The sequence below is a fragment of the Mus musculus genome, chromosome 16 (genome assembly GCF_000001635.26).
Source record: "Mus musculus strain C57BL/6J chromosome 16, GRCm38.p6 C57BL/6J".
NCBI classification, from domain to species: Eukaryota; Metazoa; Chordata; class Mammalia; order Rodentia; family Muridae; genus Mus; species Mus musculus.
The window spans coordinates 97,926,027-97,932,123 of NC_000082.6; positions in this window are offsets into that span (position 1 = coordinate 97,926,027).

Below are 6,097 nucleotides of genomic sequence, written 5' to 3' on the forward strand. Positions count from 1 at the left end.
CAGAAAATAATAAACGTATCTAGTGTTATAAGTTTTGCATCTTATACAGTTGTTCTCATTCATGTGGGAAATTATTTATTACTGTTGAACAGATACTTGGGGTGGGGGGCTGGTTCTTAGACAGTCTTGTGTAATCCAGGCTGGTCTTTAACTAGGCATATAGTCTGAGGTAATTTTAAACTCCTGATCCTTTTGCTTCTATATTCCAAGTGCTAGGATTTTTGATGTATTCCAACATGCCCAACTTTATGTGATATTAGGCATGGAACCTTGGTCTTAATGCATGTTAGGAAAGCACTCTACCAACTGAGCTACATCCCCAGCTCACTGAAAGGTTTATAAACATACTTCCAAAGAATTGGGACTTGTAGGGCAGCAGGCATGGGGGAATAAAGGGAGTGGGAGAAAACCCTCGACCCACCAGAGTTCCAGTGTTCTGGGCAGGTGGACTCGGTAGGACTGCCGCATGATTTCCACGCAGCATGTGTGGGTGTCTGGCTGTGGGAAGCCACAGCCCTCAGAGGGTGGATAAGGGGCAGTCCGAGGTCTCTGGGCCTCATGGAGGCCAGAGATAACAGGTAAGAACTGAGAACCAAGTAGAGGCACCGGGGGCGGCTTGGTCATCCACGGAGCCTAAGGGAAGAGAGGGCAGGGAGAGAGGGGACACTGGGTGGTTCCCACAAGGGCTAGAGTCCTTGGTCTGGTCCATGGCTGGAGCACAGGTAGGCCTTCTGGTGGGAGGTTAGACACGCTCTTTAGGGGAAAACCTATTCTATCATTCAAGCACAGCAGGCCTTGGTGAACAGAGACAGTCTATGGTTTTAGAGCTTTATTGTAGAAAGACAGAGAGAAAGAGAGAAGGTAAAAGAAAGAGAGAGGCCGGCCATGGCCACATGGAGAAAGTGGGGAAGGGAGGGGGAAAAGGAGAGCTAGAGATGAGAGTAAGAAAGGTGAGAGCTTAAGAGAGATAGGAGGCACCAACCAGCCCCTTTTATAGTGGGCTGGGCTACCTTGCTGTTGCCAGGTGACTGTGGGGAAGCATACCTGGCTATAATCAGGCAACTGTGGAGGTGGAGTCTAGCCAGAGTGCCAAGAACTTGAGACATTGTCTGTGTGACATATAGTCACAGGATATGGAGTTGGGGGCTCTGTGGTGTCAGGCACCTGTCTCTGGGAATGTGGCTCACTGTTCCATCCCTTGTAGAGTTTTCTACTGGGTCTCTGGAGCAAGCCTCGCTCAACCAAAACAGGCTGCCTTTCAAGGTCCCACAGGGACTTTTGTTAAATTTCCAATAAATTATCTTAAATATCTGAAGAAAAGGGAAAGGGTGTTCCAGAAACTCTCCAGTTTGTCTCTTCTCCTGGAAATGGCTGCTGTGCCCAGTACCATGGCAGATAGCAGTTTGTGGAGAGGGGACTAAGATGGTTACCTCCCAGGCCAGTTAAACCAGCAGGATCCATACTCTGCTGCCTCTCAGCTGACTTTGTGGTATAAGACTAAGGGTTATGTTGGGAGAGTGAGCAGAGTGTGGAAAGACATTTGGCCTAGTATCCTGGCTTCATCTATTTCTGGCCAATTTCCGGTCATGCCTGTAGAGCCCAAGCAAGGAGCCGATGAACCAGACAAGGTACACACTCGTGCACACACACACACCCCATATGTGCATGTGTACATTCACCTTCCTATCAGAACTAGCCCCAAGAAAAAGCATGCTTCCTCTTTCATCATGTCACTATCTGGGCTTGTAGCTGGGTCCTTTTTCCTGTTGTTTTGATTGGGCATAGCAACACTCACCAGAACTTTCAATAATAATAATAATAATAATAATAATAATAATAATAATAATAAGTGCAGCCTCTATGGGTAGAGAGCAACCAGCCAGCTCCTTTGAGTGTAGTCAACAGAAACAGCAATATTGTGAAGCAGGGCCACTTCTAACAGAGATAACACTCCAACTTCTAAAGATACACCAGCTATGTGAGACACCTGGTAGTACTCATGAAGGTCAAAGCCATGTACTGAGCCTCAGCTGCCATCAGATCCTGCCCAGGGCTTTATGGACTCACTTCCTGCTCATGGCAACACTGGAAGGAAAACATTATCTCACTTTTTAAATGAAGCTTAGTTCAGAGAGGAGGATGAATTAAAGCTACAAGAAAATGACTGAACTGCCTCAGTTTCTTTGTGACCAAACCCAACTTCCTATCCTCCTTTATAAAGACAGAAGCAAGCACATTTTATACTTAAAGTTTCAAAAGCTGGAAGTAAAAGAGTCCCCTTTTTCCTGAACACAGGCAGAAACTTGCCTAAAGGAAACATGTAGGCTCTTAAACCCGAGAGATTAGTCACTGAGGAACCCACTCAAGGAACAGTATAGCGTATCTATAGGTCTCAAGTCCATTGTGGGAACTACTGAGATTACAGTCCTGGCACCTCTGTGGAAATGGCCAGGCAATCATATGATCATCTTGAGTGGTCAGCATCCTAGCGCAGGTGCCCATCAATCAACAGGATGTGCCTTCAGACACCACCCAGGTGACTTCTGTTGATGAGCCTGAGTCACAGAAACACTAAGGTGTTGTCAGAGTCTGAGAAGGGCTACCTGCCCTAGGCAGACTGAGGAATCACCCATGCATGATTCTGCCCAAGCTGAACATATAGAGGAATGTGCCTGGGTGACAGTCAGCTTCTAGCAGGTAGCTTGAGTAAGCTTCCCACAGGATTTCCCAGGAGTAATTGCTTGTGTGATTGGGTGGGTTCACTCTCTGGAGCAAAAAGCAGGAATCCAACATGCTGAGATAATTCTCCAAAACTTTCCGTTTACTGTACATTTTCCCAACTCCAAGGAATACTGGTCCCTCCTGTGCATATACACCTGAAGTCTCATGGCAGAAAACAGCCTGGGAACTGACACTAAGCTTGGTTTACCATTAAAAGTAGAGTTTGTAGGGACTTAACTACAAACTAGAGCAAGTGAGACCCATGGTAAGAGGGTAAACTGAGGAAGACAGATGGGCATGCACAACTGAAAGATGCTCCTCCTTTAATGCACCCTTGATGGACATGCAAAGGCTCCATTAGAGGTAGTCCAGGTTCCTTGCTTGCTGGAGAAGGTTTGGGGGGCCAGTTTCTCAGAGCCTGCTAGATCTGCCTCTGCAGCCTTGTTACTCAGGGATGATGTTGTGGTTGTACTATGCTAGGACTGTAGATAAGCATGGTTGTACCTTTCCATAATATCATACTTTACTCAATAACAATGGAGTCACAAAGTTCAGTGGTTTTAATAGAAGCAATCTACCAGATAATCTCATCTACCTTGGTATTCTGAACCAGGCAGATGCAGGTCCTTTTTACCCAATCTTAATTACTAATATTAATTTTTATATTATATAGCCCAAAGTAAAGAAACATTCAATCTGTATATATGTGGTATAGATAATGGATACAAGTTAAAAGAGGCTGAAGCAGAGTTCAAATGGTCCCAGAAGTAGGCTGATAGAAATGTTAACAAAATCTGTTATAGATAAGATAATGAACATGAACCCACATCAGCTGCAAGGAAGCTATTAGTTTAGAGAGACCTTTTGAAAGTTAGGTTTGAGAACAAGGCTCAGGGTGGAGCAGAACAGACCAGAACTGATTCAGATCCAAATGAGTGAGCAAATGAGTGGGCAGGCAGTCAAGCAGCTGAGGTCGGATCTGAGGTGAAAGTCCAAGGAAAGTCAGGAGTTTCCTGTCTGTCTATCCCTGACACATGATGGGTGTCAGGTTGGTGAGGTTATGCCATCCTAGTGTTATATGTCCATCTTTGTATGGGGTCCAGTCAAGGGAGTTACACTCTTTTTCTTTCTATGGCATGTCTAATAAGTTCTTGGCTCTCATTTTCTAGATATGATTTTGATATACACCACATGCCCCTACACTCTTAACTCACCCCAATATACCCTTTTCTATTGCCAGGAATAAATCATTTATCAGTCCATGATGTATGAGTGGTGCCTGCAGATAGTGCAGTTTATAGGTCCATCCAGGGACTGCAGTCATCATCCTCCCTCAAAGTGGAGTCTCCTAGGTCAAGGCACAGCCAAAAAAACATTGCTTTATACAATCTGGACTCATTTACAATAGGGCACAGCCTAATCTCAGCAGCTGACTTTGGAATAAGACCTTGGCTGGATTTATAAGGCAATCCCCAAAGTCTGGACAGGCCTTGCAAGCTTGGCTACCCAACTTGGGGTACAGTATAGCATCTTTTGCCAGGGAACAGTGTGCATTCCTTATATTGATGTTTGTTCTGAGTTCTATCCTAAGATTTTCTTTTGAGCTTTTTGTTTTGTTTTGTTTTTTTAAAGACATGGTTTCCTCTGTGTAGCCCTAACTGTTTTGAAACTCACTGGCTGGCCTCCAACACAGAGATCTGTCTTCTTCTACTTCCCAAATGCTGAGATTAAAGGCAGGCACCACCATAGCCTGGCTCCTTTTGCAATGTGTTTGTTTGTTTGTTTGTTTGTTTGTTTGTTTGTTTGTTTAGTATTTCACTTTACATTCTGATCACAGGTCCCACCTCTTCCCAGTTCCCCCTTCTGCAATTTTTTAAAGTCTATTTGTGTATAGAAACAATCCAGAGAGGAAAGTATCATCTTTAAGAGTTAAAGGAGACCAGGTGTAGTGGTTAACATCTTTCATCTGGCTCTAGAGAGCCATAAGCAGGATAATTGCCAGTTCAAAGCCAGTTAGAACTCTTTAGTGAAACTATCAAACCTCAATAAACAAGAACAACAGCAGAAAGAGCTATGGTGGTATGCACTTGCAATTCCAGCACTTAGGAGGCTGATACAGGAGGATCTTGAGCCCGTGGCTAGCTCTGGCTATAGCAAGATCTGGTCTAAATATATAAATGGTTGAAGGAATTGTTAAAAGTGCACACTAATCACAAACTTATCTGTTGCTCATATAATGATGATCTCCAAATGGGACAATTAGACAAAACAGACAATCACTGGCCTAGAAAATACAAAGTAACATTTGATTGCACTTTGCAATCACCCTATCCCCAGTCAGAAGCATAAAGCACCATTGCACTAAGGAGATGATGGGGGCCTAGGCCACTTAACCCAAACAAGAGTCTGGGGCAGGGTCATGCTTTAAGCCAGTCCGTATGTCTCCCTGTGAAGCAGAGGCAGCAGCTCCTGAGGCACAGGCACACAGAGGCATGTGCCTTCTGGAATGTGCCCAGAGTTCGGGAGAACTCTACAGAGCAGTCACCACCTCTAGCTCCTTACGTCTTTATGCCACTCCACGTTTGTCTTATCAAGTCTGCTGGGCTCTCTAGGAGTCAGGGGCCACAGAGCCAGGAGGTCAGTGTCAGGGTGAAAGTGTCTTCTGTCTCCAGATTCTTCCTCTAGGCTGAAGGAACACCAGGCATCAGGTTAGAGGTAACTGAGGATCCCAGCGTGGGAGGGGGAAGTTCTCCTCTGTCCTGTCCATGAAAGTCTACTTCTAAGCAGAATTAAATCTCCCCTCTATTATTTATACTCTAGATTTGTGTGTCCAGAAGAAAGAGACAAAATGGCCTAGGGTGATCTATACTCACACCCACCTGGGGAGCTGCTTGATATCCAGCCAACATCATCTGTCTGTGTCCAAGAGCTTCCCTCTAAAGAACATGAAACAGGCAGGTAGGTGGGTGCTTGTGCCCTCGTTTCTCTGAAGCAAGCATAGTGGTCACTTGTCACTGAGGAGCAAGTGTGTAAGGCCACAGAGGAGCAAATAGAACTGAGATTCTACCCCCAACAGACCCTTCCAGAGCAGCAAGAGAAAGGATACTATGGGAGGGGGGACTTAGATCACAGTCAGGGATACTACTTTGGGGTTACACCCACAGCAACTCATAATCTCAGGAATCTGTCAGAGTCTTGTGAAAGTCTTGGACTGGGGTATCATAACAGAGACCCAATTGGCTGATAAACCAATATCTGGAGGCAGTTTGGAGGCTGGGGACCAAGGGTGGAATGTGGCATGATGTAGTTCTTGTGAAGGACATCTTCTGGCTGTAAATGGTCATCTTCTCAGAAGTCTTCATGTGGTAAAGAGGGT